Genomic DNA, 21,009 nt, shown 5'->3' with positions numbered 1-21,009 from the left:
TGACAATAAACCGGTGCCATAATAGACTATAGCAATACTATAGTCTAGTATAGCAATACTACAATCGAATAAGCATACAGAACTGTTTTACTCCAGATAGAATAGGAAATCTTCATACAAACTTAACTATGTTTCTAGTTCTTAGTAGAAGTAAATTGACCGACTTTTGTTCTTTCATACAAGATTCCTTAAAGTGTGAAATCGGAAGACACATAGAAATGCCGCATTATCAGATTTGATTCGCGTATTTGCGGCATTAAACGCAATCAAAGTTAAGCAATTCCAAGTCAGCGGAGTGAGCGAAGTGAATCGCAAGTATACGAACGCTTGTAAGTCGTGCAGGCAATGGAAAAATCATTTGAAAATCCTTGCATGTAATTTATAACCATAAACAAGCCTTTAATTACTTTCAAGTCGGTTGTGTTGACAACAAAATGGCATCAAGATTTGTGCAAATCATATGCACATACCCGCACCACCCGCCGCACACATCCATGTGCATTTATGCACTCACATCCTAACGCATTCATACATACATGCCTGTCCTCCGAAACGATATGAGTAAGACGTCGCATAAAATTAGCATAAAATACTAAAATTCTCGCATTTCAAATTTACTGCAGCACAAAAACAGAGATGCTATATGCAAGCACATGCACGCATTCCTACACCCAACAACACTCACGCATATAGCACATAAGGAGTTGTGGAATCGGAGTGGCATGGATACGAAAGTGTTGACGTTGTCGCTCGCATTTATGCATTCCAGACTTTTACTCCATATAGTAAGTAGGAAGTCTTAGCTTTGGTTCACTTCTTGGTTTGAAAATTTCACGTCTTCCACTACTTCACGCAGATTGCAGTGCAGCTGTGAAACAGACACACACATTTAGGAGGCTATTAACTGATGATTTAGAGTTTATAGGAGTATAACTTAAGCAAAATAATTTTTTTTCATGTTGAATTAGAATACCTTTTTTATTCCCTGGTAATGAAAATGCAAATATGTTATTAATATAGTTAAGCGATTACCGAATTCTATTCTGATCTTAATATAATGTCATTTTTACCGTTTTAAATTTTTGACTTATTGATTTAATTTTCTTTTACAAGGTTTTCCTAAAGCTAGGATTACATGGTTTCAGATAATTCTTAACATATCTTGATATTTTCCTAAGAGTACTTATCTTTTTGTATTGTTAGTTTTTTATTTTCGATTACAATTTATAGCCGTGTACTACATCTTGTTTAATATTTTCCTCGAACAAATTTTTAGTAAAAAAACGGGAATTTCATCTTGTTGCTTACTTTACCTTAAGCACTACCATAATATATCTTAGCCTAACCTACAGCTACTATTTAGAATATTTACGTGGAGTAGCACCTACTGCTTCTACTAGAAATTGGTGTCTCTTACCACTGCAACATCCAAGCAACACGATTCCACACGAGTCAGAAGGCGATTCATTACCCCAGCCTGACGCTCCACCAACGATCTCGCTCACCTGTGAGACAACGAGCGTTGCAGTGAATCCATTACCTCGTTTGTTTGCCGGAGCACTCAATGGCACCAAAAGAGATTCTCTATATTGAAAATATTTGCTGGCTACCCCTGGCCAACATCGAATACTATTGCACCTTACGTACACAAATGCATGATCGACTAGGCATAAGCACAGGAGTCCACGCCCCGCACCCTGATCAACATATCCGCACTCGACGACGACTATGCTTATATAATTAAAACAGGTCATCACAGGTATGACCTTAGCTTACTAAAGCTAGTCATACCTTAGATTTACGATCCTCTATGCAAGTTTTTTGAGTTCTTTCCCTCATTTAATTACGAAAACTTTTAGAGTATCTCCATAAGAAGTAGTTAAGGTTAGTAGTTAGATTGGAATGAAAAACTACATCTGGCTGTATCAACTCTCAACCTTCTCCTTTTTCTTGCATCAGAAATGATAGTAAAAATCATTAGAACCAAATGTTTCTTTCTTCGCTATTATAGTTAAATAAAAACAACCTCGTAGCGCGATGGAAGAATTTTCGAAATCATCTTTTATAGGAAACTTTTCTGTTTTTAATGTTATTCGAAAAATAATATATGTAGTATCCATTTATAACAGTTAAAAAAACTTCAACTTTAACCTAACCCTAACTCTTTCCACTTGGGGCTATAGATTTGAAATCCTCATAGATATCTAGTATAAGTTACGTACAAATTTTTCTTAAAGAAAATTAAATTAGTCTTTTATTTATTTTAACCAAAAACTTTACTTTAGGATGTATTTTCTTGTATATTTAAGTTTAATTTTCTTCTTTGAAACACCAATCGAGGTCCAAAGTCAAAATAACTCGAACAAGTTGAGCATAAGAATTCTAGTTTGGCAGCGCATATCATCTTGCAAATGAGAATGTGAATTGAATGGGATTGCAAATATTACGTTTTGATATTATAACATGGACCATGAAGGATGTCCTTAGTTGCGAGGGGAATATACAAGGAAGCATATGTAAAGCTTTAGTGTCTTGGAAAGAAACATAGTTTAAATAAAATGCGTATTTTCGGATTTAAGAACCAAGATTGCGTTAGTTATAATATTCTATATGTCATGCAGCTTGCGTAGCGTACCCTGTATACTACGTACTTCGCAGAATGGAGTTTAACTTATACGGCAGAAGGCATATGTCAAAGGACAAAAGTTGAAATGGACTCACTTTCTCCTGCTTGGGTTTGACTTTGAGAATCTCACTTTCATTTTTCTACGATGTTGATTGCGTGCGGCAAAAAAGAAGAAGTAGGATGTCTTATGCGGATTATGAGCACATAATGGAATACTAGAGTAATTCAATTTTCCGTATTAGCTTATGAAATTCTAAGCAAAAAGTCTAATACATTACCGCCCCTTCTGCGGTTGAGAAATTGAAGCTTATACATTCTCAAAGCTTCATGCTTATAACTAGAATGCTCCTGGCTTTATCGAAATGTTTGCAAATCATTTTTTTTTCGTCATACAGATGAGCTCGCAAATAGAAAAAATGTAGGGAAATGAGATATAAAATAAATGGAACAAAAGTGAATATGAAGAAGGTTATTTTGTGTTATGATGTACGAGTACTCATGCAGTACACATTCGCTCCGGCACAAACAAAAAGAGATACATTCGAACAAACAGTCATTGGCATATTAATACTCACTGTTACTCCCACGCCACTAGTTCCCATTCCAATGCAACAATGCCGCATATGCCGAAAAATATATAAAATTGCTTTCTGAAAACATTTAAATTCAAATTTTAGGCATTTCCACTTACTTACACAAAGGATATGAACAACTTCCGGTTGCTTTCGGAAAAACACAGTCATAGTTGTCAGAATTATACCAACACATAAACATATGTATGGTCATAGGCATCGGCATAGGAATAGGAATAGGCATAGACATAGCCATAAGCATAGGCTTAGGTACACGAGCAGAGGAAAATGTGGGCGCAGTTGTTGGCATGGCGTCAGTAAGTTAGTACGTTTCCACTTGGCATGTGCACTTCATTTTGTATAAAACACATGGCTGGATACATCACATCCTATAAGCTTCAATATTTTTACGCTCCGTCACGCTTAACAATTGAATTGACCACAAAAGTCAAACGTTTGCGGGTTTATGGGAGGGACTGCGGGTTATATACAATAGACGGTGGGCTACTATCTGCAGGACTGCTTAAACCAAATTCCAATTAGACTTTCAGTTGGCTTATTTCCTCAAATGTTTATGTTTTCTTATTTTATTGGCAAAAATTCTGAATTGCAGTTTTTTTAAATTTTCCAGCCTTCGGATTAGCTGCCCAGACCATACACATACATATGTGAGTACACAGTATTCTGTTAGCCATGACAGGAATCTGTCTATGCAAAATACCATAGTGGTTACAGTTTTCACAATTTCCGTTGAACAGAAACCGCAGAACATTAAATGGGATTTCTGATAAGGTTAACCATTTACATTTGAGTAGCGACGTAATTGTGAAGTATGAAATAAATAATGGAAGGCAGAGAAGGATACTCAAAATGGGATTTTACTATGATAAATGAGTGTGAAGAAATATTTATACATCTTTGAATGCTACCAGAAAATGTGATTGTGTAATTAAAACAGGCTTTTTTCTTAACCATATGCTATGGTTTTGTGCATGTGGAGAACATTTGCTGTGGTGTTCATCATAAATAACCATTGCCCTATAGAACTTATCATAATGTAAAAAGCTAGCTTTTAAAGCACATCCTGCGGACTGAATGTGGGGATTCCTGCAGATATTTTAACTGTCTTTCGAGATCTTCAATATATTTGGAAACATCCACAAATCACATTGAGTTTATTGTGGGCAATATGGTTCTTATGGACAAAATTCTTCATATCATTAGAAGACTAAGAAGATGTACCAGTTTAGGATCAAATGACACATACATCATCAGTGTTTGGGCTGTATTTGGAATGAGCGAAAAGTGTTTAGCTTGAAATTATCGAAATCGCTTCGCGACGGTCAAATATAACGTTGAATGTGGATTCTCCATATCCTATTTGTTACTCATTAAATAGTTACACAGGCTTAAGGCAATCTGAAATCCATAATGAATGGTTAACTCTTGCAGCAATGGTGACGGAACTTATACAGACTCTGTCTTTAAGTTTGCATTTTCTTGTTAACATTTAGACTAGAACAAGTCAAAGATATAATTTGGATATAATGTACTTAAAATAAAATTCTTCTTTTTTTTCTTTTTTAGAATAATCTTTCGGAGAGCATTAGTGCTTTCTCAACCACATTTCTCCATCGCTCTCTTTCTTCTATCTTCTTTATCCGTTGGCTCTCTTTCTAGTTAGAATTAAAAGAAAAAAATAATTAAAATTAACGTACTCAGAGCAGAATATGGACATATTTGTATTTACTTTTGGTATCAAGCTGTGATGATTTATTTATGATATAAGGGTCATGACATATGTTAAGGGCAAGCCATACGTTTTGTTTATTTAAAGTAATTTGTAGTGATTTTTATAAATGCAACAACTCTCACAGCCACAAAGGCAATTTCTATATTATCTCTCTGATAATAACTCACATTTTATAGTGGTCACAGTAGCAACATTTGACATGGAATTTTTACCTTTAAAAGTGGTGCTTAATAATTTTATCCCATAGTTTGCATAATAAAATCGCAATAACTTCCTTTATACCAATTACTTCACATAATTCAAATAATGTATGGATTTTTAACTATACAAAAATATTTATAAAACCGATTGACTAAAATCAAAACGGGAAGGGGTTGTAGTTTGAAGGTTTAAGGGAGCTCATATGTTCCTCAACATTTCATTCGTCAAAGCTACATCGGTCGATATGCTGTTGTGAGCGCTTTCATTATTTCATTTCCGTTTTAGAGTTTTATATCCTTCGACTTCACTTACCCATTTTTGACTTCCTTTCTAAAGTGGGCTGCAACATTTTCCTTCACAAAATTTTCGTCAATTCCATTGACATTTTTAATGTGATTACTTGCTGTGCTTTGTATGGATTATGATTTCATTTCCATTGAAATTAAATGGCAGCTCAACAAATCCATAATAAAATCTGAAAAAGATTTTGCTTAATATCAAATTAATTTAAAAAAGCAAAGTAAATAGAAATGGATGTAAATAACTGAAAAAAGGAATAACGTAAGATTTGGATTTTCCCCCGGGGGATCAATATTAACAGTACTTGAAAGTACGTATATGATTTCAGATCAGAATAAAAACAGTTTTTTTGGTGTGATTATTGGACACTGCCTTTTGAATAAACATGAAGTACAGTTAAAACTATCAAAAAATGACAAATGCAAGCTATGTATGAAAGATAGCGAAGAAGTCCTAAGGAATGTTCATAAGTGTTTTAGAAGAGTATTCAGTAAAACTTCGATCAAAAGAGATTGAGAATATGTTGGACACAGCTAAAGTGAAAAAATCCTAGGAAGACAGAGAAGCAGGTTTGGAGAATGGTTAGGTCTTACACATTTCACACAATTATTTCACAATTGAACACAAAAATCAAACATAGATCTTTTCTGCATGCAAATGAAGTTAAAAAAATCCTGAAGTGACTGTAGAGAGTGCAAAATACAATAGCCCAATGATGGATGTAGTGTCACGGAGAGTTAATGTTTGAGCATTATTATGTTATTATTATAGTTATATGGCTAGAATAATAACATAATAATGCTAGCTACTGCAAATTGTTCAAAATTTATAGTAAATTCATCTTTTGTGCTTATATTTTGCTATTGCAAGAGTATGCATCGACTAATACCTTAAATAGGTTTTGAAATTTGAGCCAAAGACAGTGTTTAACAATAACATTAATTTCTGTTCGGCTTTGATTCAAAGAATATCTTCAGGTATAAGGAATATATTAATAAATTTTGTTATATTCAAAGGAATTAAAAACATTTATATTTCTTACCTTAGCTTCTAACTCATGTTGCTTTATTGGAGTATACACATTAGCACTTAAGTATAGAGATGTCCTTTTATAATGATTACAGAAATTATTATACAGAAAATGACAATGACTTAATCCCTTTTTGAGTAATACAGGCAGTAAAGCATTGTTGTTTCGTACATATTTCTCACTATTACTCATTACTAAATACGTTATGATATACAAATCACAGTAGCAGATATAATTAAGCTCTTATTATATTATACGGAACAGGATATGTCTGTTTTAGTAAGTAGAACATTATGTCGACTCTTCTTGTTATCTTTCCATTCATGAGCACAGATTTGCTGCACAGTTTTGCTTTTATCAAAAACTACTCTTAATCGAACATATCCTTTCATTAACCATCTTCATCAACTGGAAAATTAACAGCCATTTCGAAGCAAATCGCCCTATTATAACTTTAAACTACAATTTAAATTTTATTAATGGAATAATTTATTGAGTGACCAGTGATAGGATACTCTGTAGGAATATATGAAGCATTAAATTGCTTTAACAAATTCCATAATTCAAATTGCACAAAAATCAGTATAACACATTTCGATTTCATAATTTAATAATTTGTAAACACACATTGCAACCCCCGCCTCCGTGCGGAAATCAGGTGTAGCAGTTCGAATTAGGCTCTCATATGGGCTTCCACTCGTATTTGCACATTTATTAAACTCTTGATTGCTTGATAATGCAAATCTTTTGTACATATTCCTCTTTCCTGGCAGCGCACAGATTATATGCGACGGGACAGAAACAAAAATTCAGTTAATTGTGCTTTCATCCTGGCTTAAATGGACACAATTAAAGGAGGTGAAAAGCACACTCTCATTTTAAGTGAACAACAAAATTCATAAATAAACATATCAGAAGGTAAACTAAATTTACAGGGTGATTTTATTTGAAGACCTTTAGTTGATTTGCAGTCTTATGTCATCAAAAGAGTTCTTCCAAGGATATTAAGAACAACCATAGTTACAGTATGCACCACTACTACCAGTCGTTGCCATCATCAAGAAATAACTGGTGCAACAAACTTTTAGTTCCATAGTGGCGGGAATACCTCAAGAAAGATGTGTTCATGCAATTCAAAGTGCCCTTAAAACGATATATGTATAAGAAACTAGTGATGAATAATCGATTATCGACGTATCTGCAAATAAACATTAATGGAAGATCTGGCCCACTTAATGTTGTTATGATGAAGATATATTTAAATGAGTGTACTTACTTTCTAATACATAAAATAGTGTTTATCTCATTCCTTTTAGATTTCCCGCTTAAGTGTACTCTTTTATCTATTTGAATTTTTTGCTTTTTTCGTATGAACGATCCGCTTTCCCCTTTTTCTCATCGACTATTTTTTATTGTTGTTTCATTTTTATTGATTCCTCTATATACATATATCTTTTAATAAATCTCTCCTATTTTCTCGCACTCTTCTAGTACTTTTGTTATACTATACTTCCTTTCTCTACTTGCCTTCACTTTTTCTTCTATTGATATCAGTCAATTAATTGAGAAAACTATGTAACGAGTTGTCAATCTGGAATCAGATCTCTCTTTTACTTGTAGAAAGGTTCGTAGAGAAATGATTGTTAATAAACTTGATATAGGTATGTGGAATTAAAACTAATTTCTTACTAATTAAAAAAGATTTAGCCTCTTTTCACTTCAACTATCTGCTATATATATAGGAATGGAAAATCTCCAATTTAAGTTAGGATAAAAGTGCCTTCTAAGGTACTGTGCTACTGCATTTTTGTTTTAATGGTAGATATTCCGAAGAGCGAAGTGTTCAGGAGTTGTTGTGATTAAAAACATAAAATTCATCAATCAATTTCTGTGTTTTTGTCTAATACTAGAGACAAAGTGTTTACAACATAGACATATCATTTCTTCACTAAATTGGCGTCGATAACGTCGATATCTGGGAATCAGTGTCATCTGGGAATCGAAATAGTTTAGTAGGGAGAGCAATCAAAGTAAGGTGGGCTTAGAGAACCTCATGTAGAGACTCAAATAGGTTAGTAGGGAGAGCAAACTAAAACGGTGGACTTAGAGATCCTTCTAAACTTCATGTAGAAACTCAAATGGTTTAGTGGGAATAGCAAACAGAGCAAAAATTTAAGCAATGATCTAAGTATGCCGTGACCCCATTGCTATTTGAAGCGTATCTTAATAAACAATAAACATCACCTAATAGAAGTCTAGCTGTACGTTTTACTGTACATATTCGCAACCAAACTCAACGTAAAGTGTCTTTTAAGAGAATATTTGTGATCTCTGAGTTAAAGTTGTTTATTGAAAATTCTTATAGTGAACTATGTTTGATGTTCTAAAGATTTATTAAAATTGTTTAATTTACTTTTTCAAGACATCTCATACAAGACATCTCAAATGACCTTGCAGGTATGACAAGTGAATGTTATAGATGCTTGGATCACAATACTCGAGCTTAACAATCACTAAACTATAGATATGTAATATAATACAAGTAGTGGAACCCGTTACAGTGAAAATCAATTTTAATTTTTTATGTAAAGTACAACATCATAGGCCTGGAGTGCATATGTCTATGTCCGGAGACAACAGCTTGAAGTTGGTAAACATTCAGTTAGGCTAAAATAATCGAATAATTAAAGATTTTCCAAAAGTTTTCCCAAATGGAAGAGGAAGTGTGCGTGTGACAGTGTGTACAAAATATTTGTGATGCTTTGAAATATTTATGTGCCAGGCACGAAGTGCTAGTGCCAGTGTGCCGGTGCATGCACTTTTGTGCAATTGTGCTGCGCTAAGTGTGTGCGTGTGCTCCATGTAATGTGTGTGTAAATGCAAAATGTACTTGACCAGGGCACTCCTTCTGCATAAATGGCAATTAATCAAATCTTATTGTCACCAAAGTGTACAAAATCATTTCGGCTATTTAATTTTCGATATTCCAAATATTCGAAACGTCTGTGATTGGCTTATTTACTCGTACCTTTTGTTTCAATTCATTAAAAAGCTGAAATTACATCGTAAATGATTTATTACAGTTTATAATTTATTTGCTCGAAATATGAAAATTGATTAATGTTACTAGCGTGCATATGCAGTTATGAATTTGTGGGCAATGAGAGATGCATTTTGAACACCTCGCCATGGAGACAAGTGAATAATATGACATATGCCGCAGGGCTGTGGCCATCGCACCTCTGCGGTAATGAATGCTGCATTTGATGGCTTTGTCGATATGAGAATGAAGTTAATTAAAGGAGGTGAAATGGTCTTCTGAAATGGTGACTTTAGTAAAATCAACTGAGGTCTGCATTATACAATTTCATCAATTATTGCATTGAAATGCGTAATCAGACAGAATCCCAACTAATGCAGAGCTGCGGCTTCCAACGGATCCAAATAATTAAACTAATGAAGGCGGTAAATTTCTTGAATAGATAAAACCACTAAAATGACAACCGTCTGAATATATGAATGTGCTTATTAAGCAACCGTAGTCAACACCTATTATTTAAGGTACAAAAAGGATAACTTTGCTTTACAACACTTTAATATGATAAAAATACTAAACATTCATAAGATTATTAAAAGTTACGAACGTTTTATTGGAATTCTGAAAAGTCATGATGAAAATTATTATTATCACTTGATTCAAATACCTTCGAGTCATAATTGTAAGTGCTGTCCAGACAGCAAATGAACAGAGTACTATAAGATTTTTTTCGACACAAAACTGTGTAGTTTCCATCTTCGAAACCTCTTATAAATCTTAAAACTATATTCAAAAATATCTTTGTTCAACTTCTTGTTGAAAACATCATTAAAAATGTTCAATACTTTCAAAATTATAATCGTCGTACTTAATTGTGTCAATAGATCAAATTTCTCGGAGAGATTGCTCGTACCGGCAACAAGTAAACTTAGTTTAATTTCATTAGTAGCATGACGAAGAAGGCAAAATAGGAGAAAATACAAAACCGTTAAACTAAAGTCTCATGAATTGTTAAAAAATATATCATATAAAATGTTTGAGTAGGTATACCATAGATATTTTTATGATCTTAAGTCAGTTTTCATGACTTACAGCACTTGATGAATCCACTTACGAGTACGCTGTAGGTAAGGTTTAAGATCTTTTCCATCCAACTATATACAATAAAGATAACACTTTAAATATGATACGCTCTTGGAGTACGAAACAGCGATATTGCTTGGCTGACATTGAACTAAAACCCAGTAATATTGATGCACCGGATATGCTTACCACTAACTGTAGGACTGCAGAAACTTTCTGCAGAAAGACACAAAAATGTGAATTCAGAGATTCAAACTTCACTAATCAAGTGACATTCTATAATAGAGTTTGACCTCATTAAATAACAGAGGCTCTATAATCCATTTTGGAAGAACACTATAATCAAAAATATGAGGTTTTTATAACTTTCAAAATTTTTAATTATTATTTCAAATCTATTTTATGGATTTTAAGTCATTTCACTCTCAACAGAATACACATACTTATGTTAATATTTTTCTAATACTAAAAACAATTGTTCAAATCGATTTTTGAGCTGATCTTTAATGCAAGTAGAGATTCAGTTTCCATCTTTCCGAACTTGAATTTTGTAAGGCATTCACTTAATTGGTTTGTTGCTTTTGGGTCATGTATATAGGTTCACATCTGCTGTTATCATGCATTTCATCTGCTCCAGACATTCACAAAGCACTTCTTGACAAATTTTATCCATACGATATATTTACAAAATATTTTGTAATTCTGACATCGAAGAAGATTGAGTTTCAGGAAAAAAAAAGATACTTTTAAATGGTCTGGGCTGATCCGAATAAAATGTTAACAGTACCAGCAAAGTCTTTAGTTGTGAATCAACAACTTTTTTGCAGCAGTTCATCATATTGATGGGCTTTCTGAGTGATTTTAGTTGTTCGGGTCACTACTGGTCACATGTAAATATTAACATGAAATTTTGACTTTAATGTTGGCAATACTAAAAGAAATCGATCTCTCAGAGAAAAGCGAGAGAGTGTTGTAGTTTTTAGTTCATAAGAAACTCACTTTTAAAATCAGTCTTCCACTAATCGTTAAAATTAGGATAAACCTTTGGAATTAATGCAAATCTTTAAAGACTACACATAAAAATAACTTATCCTATATATCAATATGTTATGAAATGTCCTGATCAAGACATGAAAAAAGAAAATGTGGTCATGTCATATACATTTATGGCAAAAACTAAATTCTTTTCCTGCATTTTTACGAATTTCGTAATCAACTTCCTTACGAAGTTAACTGCATCTAATGGCCTTTGATGACTGACAACATTTCATTTGTATTGCTTTGGAGAATTTATACTCGTATCTGCACTTGCCTTTATTTAGAAGTTCCAAATTAAACATTAATTTCCCTTAGGTCATTTACATGACGCAGAATAGATCACGTATGCCTTGCAGAATCAAGGAAAGGCAAATTCGTATTTATTACTTCTGCACCAGCCACTGCACTCGGCATCATTGTACCAATGCAAGCGCAGCACTATTTTTATGCTAAATGCTGTATTCCAACATCAAATGTCGCCATCCTCAACAGTGACAACAGCAGAGCCAGTGAAGGCAGTGGAAGCAGTGAAAGCAGCGATGTATTTAGCTATGCCCGAGCTGTGCTGACACACATGTGAGCGTAGATTCCCTCAAACAAGGTTACTTCGCACAGTTAATGTCCTTTTAAGTGCGTTTTGCATATGGAGAACGGAAGTAGCAGCAAACAGCAACGGTTATGGTAACAGTCAGAGCACGCGGTTGACGTGATTTTTCTCAAATTCTCGTTCGCCATCCGTGCGAGTGCCTGATGTGAACGTGTTTCCAGGTGCGGCCAGTTTTGTTGATTGTCTTCCATACAGCGTACAGCATACAGGATGCAGCATGCAGTGTGCAGTAGGAGGAAATGCAGCAATGGAAAATTGTCATACCAAATATTCATTGCAAGGACATGCAACCAGCAATATTAAGTAATGACAATTAAGGGTAACAGACAATTGTGTTTGCTGAGAAGATACATTCACAACAAGCATCAGTAATGGCCAAGATTCAGTGGTGTTGATTTTGGAATTAAAAGGAAAATATCAAATTTAATCTGAACACATAACATTATTAAGATTGATACTGATTGAGTGAGATATAACAGTTCAATGGGTTAAATTAATTTGTAGTCATAATTGCTTAAAACTGTATCAGAAAATGCAGTCGATACATCTAGGATGACTCAACAGTTCGAAGTGAAATAAGATATTTTGGAATTATTTAAACATAAGTGCATATCATTTCTGTTCTCGTAACTGTTAACATCTTGAATAGCCATGATATGTAAAAATCATACTGTAATTATAAATATGATAGAGAACAATAATTTATATCATTAACATCACAACTAAACTGAAACTGACTTTAAATCATTTTTTAATTTCATTTCAAATGTTCAGTCGACATTTCTCTTCTATTATCTTTCGAATGCTCAACTAAACACTTACCAAGTACTTCGTTTTTAAATACGATTTTAGCTTAAAAGCAAGACGATGTACTTTGAAATATTCTCACCTTAATTATTTTTGCATTTAAGGATGTCTTCATTAAGACTTTTAAAATCTGCTTAATCACATGCTCCAACTACACTACGTTGACGGTGTACACAGAGCAATATTTAAGAGCAAATGTTTCCATTACTAGAAAACTTCTTGTTGTACTTACACGGAAAATCGAAAATCATTACTCACTTCGTTCACAGATTTTGGCAGAGTCGAGAATATTATTTAAACAAGTGGTCTCAGGTGCCAAGTCGAGAAACTTCATCAGCGAACATAATCATTATGCTTACCAATTGGAATTGAAATGCTAATTTGGCAAAACTAATTGTACTGCTTGAAGGGAATTATCGGAACAGTTTAACAAGACTTTAACAGATGTGATAATCCTTCTAGATGTGCTCATAAGTACACCAAGAATGGATGAAGTTTAGCAAAAAGTAAATACCTATAAATATAACCTTTTCCATTATACTTAAATTGAACTAAGATGAATACAGCAGAGTGGTTATTATAGTCTAGAAACAAACATAACCTATATGGAGCAAGATCTGTTTAATAGAGCAATTAATCGATGAAAATGGTTGCGACTTTCAATTTATATTTGGTAAGAACTAATCCTCTGTTTCATATAACCTTATTGTCGTTATGTACATTGTAAAATTTTTCAAGTAAATGAATGTTAGGATCAACCTTTTCTCACAGAAAAAAGCGTCCCCATTTTTAAGTAAACTTTTATGGTTTAAAGATAAGCATCAGATACTTAGGTGCACTTCAGACAAAGACATATATGTCTTTTCAGGCAATTAACCAGTTTTTAATTCTTAAATGACAGTTTTTTAGCACTAAAAGTTTCACTTGAACTATTGCGACTTGAATGGCCCGAACTATTTAAGCTTTGTAGAAAAATGACTGCGTAATTTAACAATAACTCTATAGCTATAATTTGGATACTTGGTTATGAGGAACATGTACTCTAATCTAAACAAAACTACCCAAAAGCGAAGCAAGCAAGCCCCAGCCACTTCGTAAAGGAAAAAAAAATAGCCTAACAGAATTGAAAATAGAGAAAAGAAATCGAGTAAAGAGAATAATAAAACGATATAGATAGAATAGGTTTAGATAACAACCTTTCCAGAGAGCTCGCACTGTGAGGGTCAAAAATTATCAAACACTTGCTATACACATATATTACCCTGGGTGTAAGTGAAAGTTTGTTGATTAAATAGTCTTAATAGAAGACTAACTTGAATAAAGGTATATATATATTGCAGTGTAGACATAACCTAACCATAACCTTTTCGTGTGGCTAAAAGATCTTATGCTTCTATATTTGATCATTTAGGATTTTGAAATTTTTGCTATCGCCTACCACTCACTTCATATTTGAGTGAAGTAACTACGTTAAGATTTTCAGACCTACCCGGACCATAATTTATGGTGGCTTACATTACTATTAAAAGCAGACAACAAATTCTTGAAAATAACTTTAGTTCCTTGTAATTTTGTAAAGGAATACTAAATGATGTAGCAGCGTTGCCAGACTTTTTCCTGGACTCAAAGCGATGCTTAAGGTAATGTGAATAACGTTGCTGAAAAGCTTATTGTATTCACCTGTTTCAATGTTACTTTGCAAGACCATATTGAGTTCATGATGAGCTTCAGCAATCCGGTAAAGTTCAATTTCATTCCATTCATTTTGCATATCCATTGCTATGGAAAAGTTCTGTGCCCTTGAACGCGGACAATACTGAAGTGAATTTACGAATTATTATTTCAGTTCATTGTTGTTGCCATATTAACTGAAATTACTTAACCGGATTATATGAACTGGAAAAAAATTCAAACTTATTTTCTGTACTGGCACGAAATAAGTTGAAGTGAAGAAGCAACAAGTGCGGCTGGCTGCGCTCGAGTCCTTCATTTAACGTGTCTTTGGTTATTGGAAGGAAACCAAAAACACACTTTTTTTATCAAAGCTACTTGTGCCATTAGTTGAAAAGCACCGTATTCGATAATGACAATATATGGCAGCACTGTCACACGATTAGATGCACACACGTACACTTGCATGTGTATGTGAACTGGGAGATAGATGACTACTTGGTTTTAGTTTCCATTTCGTACTTGCATTTGCTGTGGTCGGAATGTGCAGTGGTGACGACGTTGAAACCAATTTGGACTTCATCCAAGCGATTTTTTTTGGTTATTAAAACCGCAAAATATTAAAAAAGCATCTAATGTGAAGATGTGCTGAAAGTATGGCAAAAGGGAAGTATATATTTGGTGGAAAAATTAACCCGACAATTGAAATTATGTTTTAATGGAACTCAGTAGCCAACAAGAAACGCGTCAGGGATGCGGATGTGTGCTGATTCATAAGCTGATCTTCGCAGACAAATGCGAGTGTGGCATGAAATTTATTATAGCAAGGACATATTTTTACGCTCTCAATTGAGTCGAAGGCATTATTTTCAGTTAATTTTTAAGATGATTTATTTCATGTGTTGACATGACTTGGAGACTGCATTGTACTGTAAATAGCGGCCTTCCACTGAATAAAAAATTGTTTTCTCAAAGAGTGGCAACACTTGAGATAAGATAAGTTTGTGAAATAAGGTATGTTAGTTATTGAAGTTACAGAAAATTGTAGACTTATTGAGATATATATAACATTATTAGTGATTATCTGTATGACTTCATGTACCAATCCACATTAAAAATCCTGATTTTAAGTCTGCTTATTGCTTATTTCGGGTACACATTTCGTATTGAGTATGGACATTCTGCACGTATGGACATGTGTTGTTATTAATCTTCTTCGTAATGAAGGATATTTAAACTCAATTGGTAAGAATACAAAATATAATTTCCAATTGTCCTTTTACTCACATAAGCCAAAAAGAAAAACAATTTTAGATTCACAGTATCGGTTTTTCTGGTGTTAATTGCTGAAATTATTTTTTCATTCCTTCTTTGATTCTATTTAGGCAATCCATTAGGACTTGTGGTGATAAAGGCCCATCGGGAAGAAGGATAATAAAACATTTTTGGTTGTCGTGTGTTAAGCTACTGTCATTTTTTGTTTCTTATTGTTTTCTGGTACTCGTTCGAGTATTGTAATTACGTGTTCATGTCCTTGCTTATGGGAGTGTAGGCACTTGCAGAGCTACAGAAGAAGATATCTCAATTTTGAATTCACAAATGTTATCCACCTTGTTCACATGTTCACAGGTTGTTAATTTTTTTTCGTTTTTTATTTTTTTTTTGTGTTTTTTTGGTATTTATTTTCATTTGTCAGGATAATTCGCTTTTTGACTTCAGCAACAGCAACCACAAGGAATTTGGATTCTTCGGTAATGACAATGTAGATGTCACCCATACATGAGTAATTTATGTCAGTAAGGATTTGAGAAGAGAAGTGACAAGAAATTAAGTAGTACTTGATTGGATATAAGCAAGCATAATTAGTACTTAATATTTAAACTGCAAATAAAAGATGAGAATACATGAGGGATTATGTTGGGAATGTGTCGAAAGACAATTTTGTTTGTTTTTTGTTAATATTTAAAAAATAATTAATTATTTCACACTTCAAAGTTTTCTCACAACAGGATGAACTGCAATTATATGTGTAGGTATGTGATTATTTTGAAATTAATTTAAGACTAATTGTACATTATGTCAAACATATATATATAGTCCATATACCTGAAAGTGGAAAGTTACTTTTTTATTTTAATGCAGGTTCACTCTACGGTGAGTTCCCATCTCCTGCCCTAATGAATATCACCCATTAATGTTGTATATAGGATAACTGCATCTACACAGTTTTGGAATGTGCTATTATGGCAATAACGAAAGTTCCTCTAATCGACTAAATGATTTCTAATGGTAATATGATGCTAAGCGAACTATTGTGAATTTATTTCTTTGATGTTGATTTATGAGCTGGCAAAAGGTATATAAAGTAACATTCAATAATGGCAAAAAATTCTGGAAAGAAATACCTATTAAAAATAAAATCAAAAAAGGTTTATTTTCGCCAGCAGAAAAGAACAAATAAACTTTGTTAGTGATCTTCTAGTGAAGCAAAGCACTTTCCAAAATTCGTCAAAATATATTTAAAATCTCTTCGAATAGCGGTAAGCGGCTTTGCAAAATAAGCAGTTCACTCAGCAAAATTGAAACTGTAAAGCTCCTCCATTAAGGATAATAAGTCACATCAAACATGATCTCAACATGTGATCTTGTTTTGCAACATGCCCTAGGAAGAAAATTTGATCGATGTATTTCATAATTTAATGTAGAGTGCAAAGAATTTATTAAAATAAATATCGGATCAACGTCTCAATTTATTTAAATTTACCCTTGGAATCACTAAATGGATAGATAACTATGTTTATTCTTATATTTTCTGATGGAGTCCTTATTTCTAATGTGCTCAAGAGCCTCATTTCCAAACTATCCATTCTGTATTACTTAAAATATGATCTCAGTTTCATTCTAAATATTCTAATCGAGCCTTTAATGAAAAATTGTGCTAGATGTGATAAGCGGTCATAACTAAAGAAGCGCTTATCGAATATATCCATTTTGTATTACTTAATATCTGGGTTCATACTTGAATAACATGAGATGGATATTCGCACAGTGTAAATGATTTTCATTAAATTATTTTTATGATTTGATTTTATCGATAATCAAGTTCTCCTGTTCTATAAAATGAGTAAATGAAAGCAAATCTATCATAAGTGTCTCAAGATATTCACAAAAAGGATAATCATCATTCACATATCAATGGTGTTGTTGATATCATTGGTATTGTTGATTTTGCATTGTGAACAGAATCATTGCTGTTGGTATATACATCATTGCTATATAGTATCCAAATTATATCTTGGTTGTTTTGTTTCTTTGAATCGCCTTAAACTTGAAGCTTAAATTTAAACGATAAATTATTGTATAGCACAGCATTTCAAATAGAATGTCGTAGAAGCCTTAACTTTTAAGTACTCGTAGTATGAAAACAATGATAAATATTTAACTTCTTCCTTTTCTTCTCAATTGAACGGTATTAATTGACACCGAAATAGCTTCAAAAATATTTATAATAAAATTGTTTCTTACTCGTAATTAAAGTGGAATCTTCGCTTGAAGCATCCTTTATTCCTCATTTGTTGCAGTTGCTTTCCGATTTTTTAAGCTGCAACGCGTCAATCGTAAAAGCAATTAAATTCCGGGTTTTTTCCGTGCTATAAGAGTAATTTCTTTGCTTCCCGCCTCAAGCCAAATACCACAAAATACTTGAAATTGTTCTGCTCATTACTACAAGAACAACAAACAACAAACAACAAACAAATAAAGAGCGAACAATAAAAATCGTCCATCGGTGGCAAGTACAAAGTAAGAAATTTGTTAAAGGATTCGAACTGAAGCATAAAATTGAAATCGATTGTTAAGAATTTGCCCCAAAGCAAAGTTAAGTAGACGATGAATTTGTGGTGGAGTCCATGGACTGCAGCAAGGATAACGAATAAAGCACAATATTTAAGTGACCAACAACAACAGAAGGACAGGCAGTGGCAGGAGTTTCAAGCAACAAGGATATTGTAATTGCAACAATCGACGAAGATCGAAAATTTACGATTAACGCGCACAATAATTCTAATTTCTGTAGTAATTGAAAATGTTGCTAATGCTCTTCCTCGAGTACTTCATCCTCTGTATATTCTCGTTTAGTGTGGCTGGAATTATTTCACACTAAGAACATGGGAAGCTAGCGCAATCCTTGGATTTGAATCGCGAAAATGCATTCCACAGTAAGCCAAACACGTGTCTACATCACTGGCAGTGATTGATTGTGTATTTGTTGGTCTTCTGCGCAAGGAAGCGTGCTATGGACTTCTTTGCGCCTCATTTTCTACCGCAGATTGCATTTCTAAATTGCAGACGATTGCAAATAAATTGTTTGCCTAATTAAGCGCAATTTTTCTATTTCGTTGTATTTTCCGGAATTGCTAGAGTGTCTTTAAAAATCACTTCAAAGGATTATAGATTATTTTAAATTTTCGTCTATTAAATTAAACTAGACCTGCCGGAAAGAGGAATAGTGTACGAAGTATGATCTGACATTTAGATCGATGCCACATACTTCACTTAAGAATGGAGGATGGGGGCAGGAAAAGATGTTCATTATACATTACTCTTGAATTTGAACCTTCCATATTATAGAGTATTTTATCAATATCAGACCCCATTTGAGCACGAAAGTTATATTAAATCCCTATTACACATAAAAAATGTATCGAATGGATCATTTAGTATATCTCTCCATTATAGAAACTAAATAACAGACCTAAAACTAGTTTAATACGAAACAAAAAAAATGGACGGAGTTATATTATCAGTCTTATCATGTTATTTAAAAAAACACAGATGAAGAATATCGTCTATAATATTAATACAGTGAATATATTGTGCTAGCAATTTTAACCTCGGAAATAACTACGCAGAGATAACGTAGTAGAAAACAACTAAGTATTTGAGGGGAGAAAGAGCTGCAAAAAGTGCTGTACATGAGCACAATTACAAATTAATTAATATCTATAATGTAAGTTTATAGCGTGATTATTTTATTGGTGATTATTTTAATGTTATTCTCTCCCAAAGGAAATCTCATCACTAATGCCTCATTTTCACTATGTCATTTTCAATTTCAAATATTGTTAGTATAATGAAATCGGATAGTCGTATGATGTAATATGCACTTGACAAGTGATTTATGCATCAATTATGACAATGCATATATTCAGACGTGAGGTTAACAAAAGGGTTGTTAATCTATGTTAACATTCAAAACGCAGATAAGCCGATCATAGTCATCGAAATTCTGAATTTTTCAAAGAGAGCGAATATTTTTCGTTAAGAAAAAACTATTATAACTTATTATGAACCATTCTTTGGTATAACTAGTCGTTGGCGTAGGCGGGTAGCATAGTTTGTGGCGCCATTGTTAGTATTTGTTGGAACATAACTTCTTAATCAGATACAAAATATTGTACATTGCTATAAGGCACCATTCTTAAAATATCATAAAAGTGAAAAATTTTGGAGTGTGTTTGCATTTAAAGAAACTTCTTTTTATTATGCAAGATATATCATTCAGCAATATCAGTTCACTAATAAAATCAAGGTGCTATGCAAATTGCAATTTATTCAAGTCAGTATTTAGTTTCGACCACATGGAAATAATCAATTTTTTGAAAACAGAGAGTAGCAATCACAAAACGCTGTATTCGTATTGCCGATTACACAAGTTTTTTTTTTGGAGATTCCTAATTCGGTGTCATCAACCTCTTTCAAAGTTCTTTAAAGTGATCTACAATCGCTTGAGTTATTCTAAATCATAAATCGTTAGTCATCTTAATCTTTTTCCACTTACCTCAATGCAGCTGAAGCTATTCACTCTATGATTCAATTCTATTATCGGGACTATCACGACTCTTATTTAGTTCACGTACACTTATATATTTATTATTAACTTTCTATCTAAAAACTTTTAAATTTACGCAGACCATAATTCATAAATTAGAATTTGAAAGCTATTTAATCATTTTGAAAATTTTTTTACATCATTTAAAAATTCCAAATCATATAGTTCGCCTAAGCAAACCGCTGATTAACGAATATGGAGACTATACTATGTGCCAAAATTCATTTCCATTAAATTACTTTGACTAAGTGCAGAGGAGCTAAGATACGGCGGTGAAAGTTATTAAAAAAGGGCTGAGAATATTAAATTTTTATTGTATGAGCTGACCATGGATAAACATTTTTGTAACATAAACATCAGAAATCGTAAAAATCTTAATTAAATTTTTTTTATT

This window comes from Teleopsis dalmanni, chromosome X (assembly GCF_002237135.1).
Source record: "Teleopsis dalmanni isolate 2A chromosome X, ASM223713v2, whole genome shotgun sequence".
NCBI lineage: Eukaryota > Metazoa > Arthropoda > Insecta > Diptera > Diopsidae > Teleopsis > Teleopsis dalmanni.
This window is presented reverse-complemented; position numbering follows the sequence as displayed.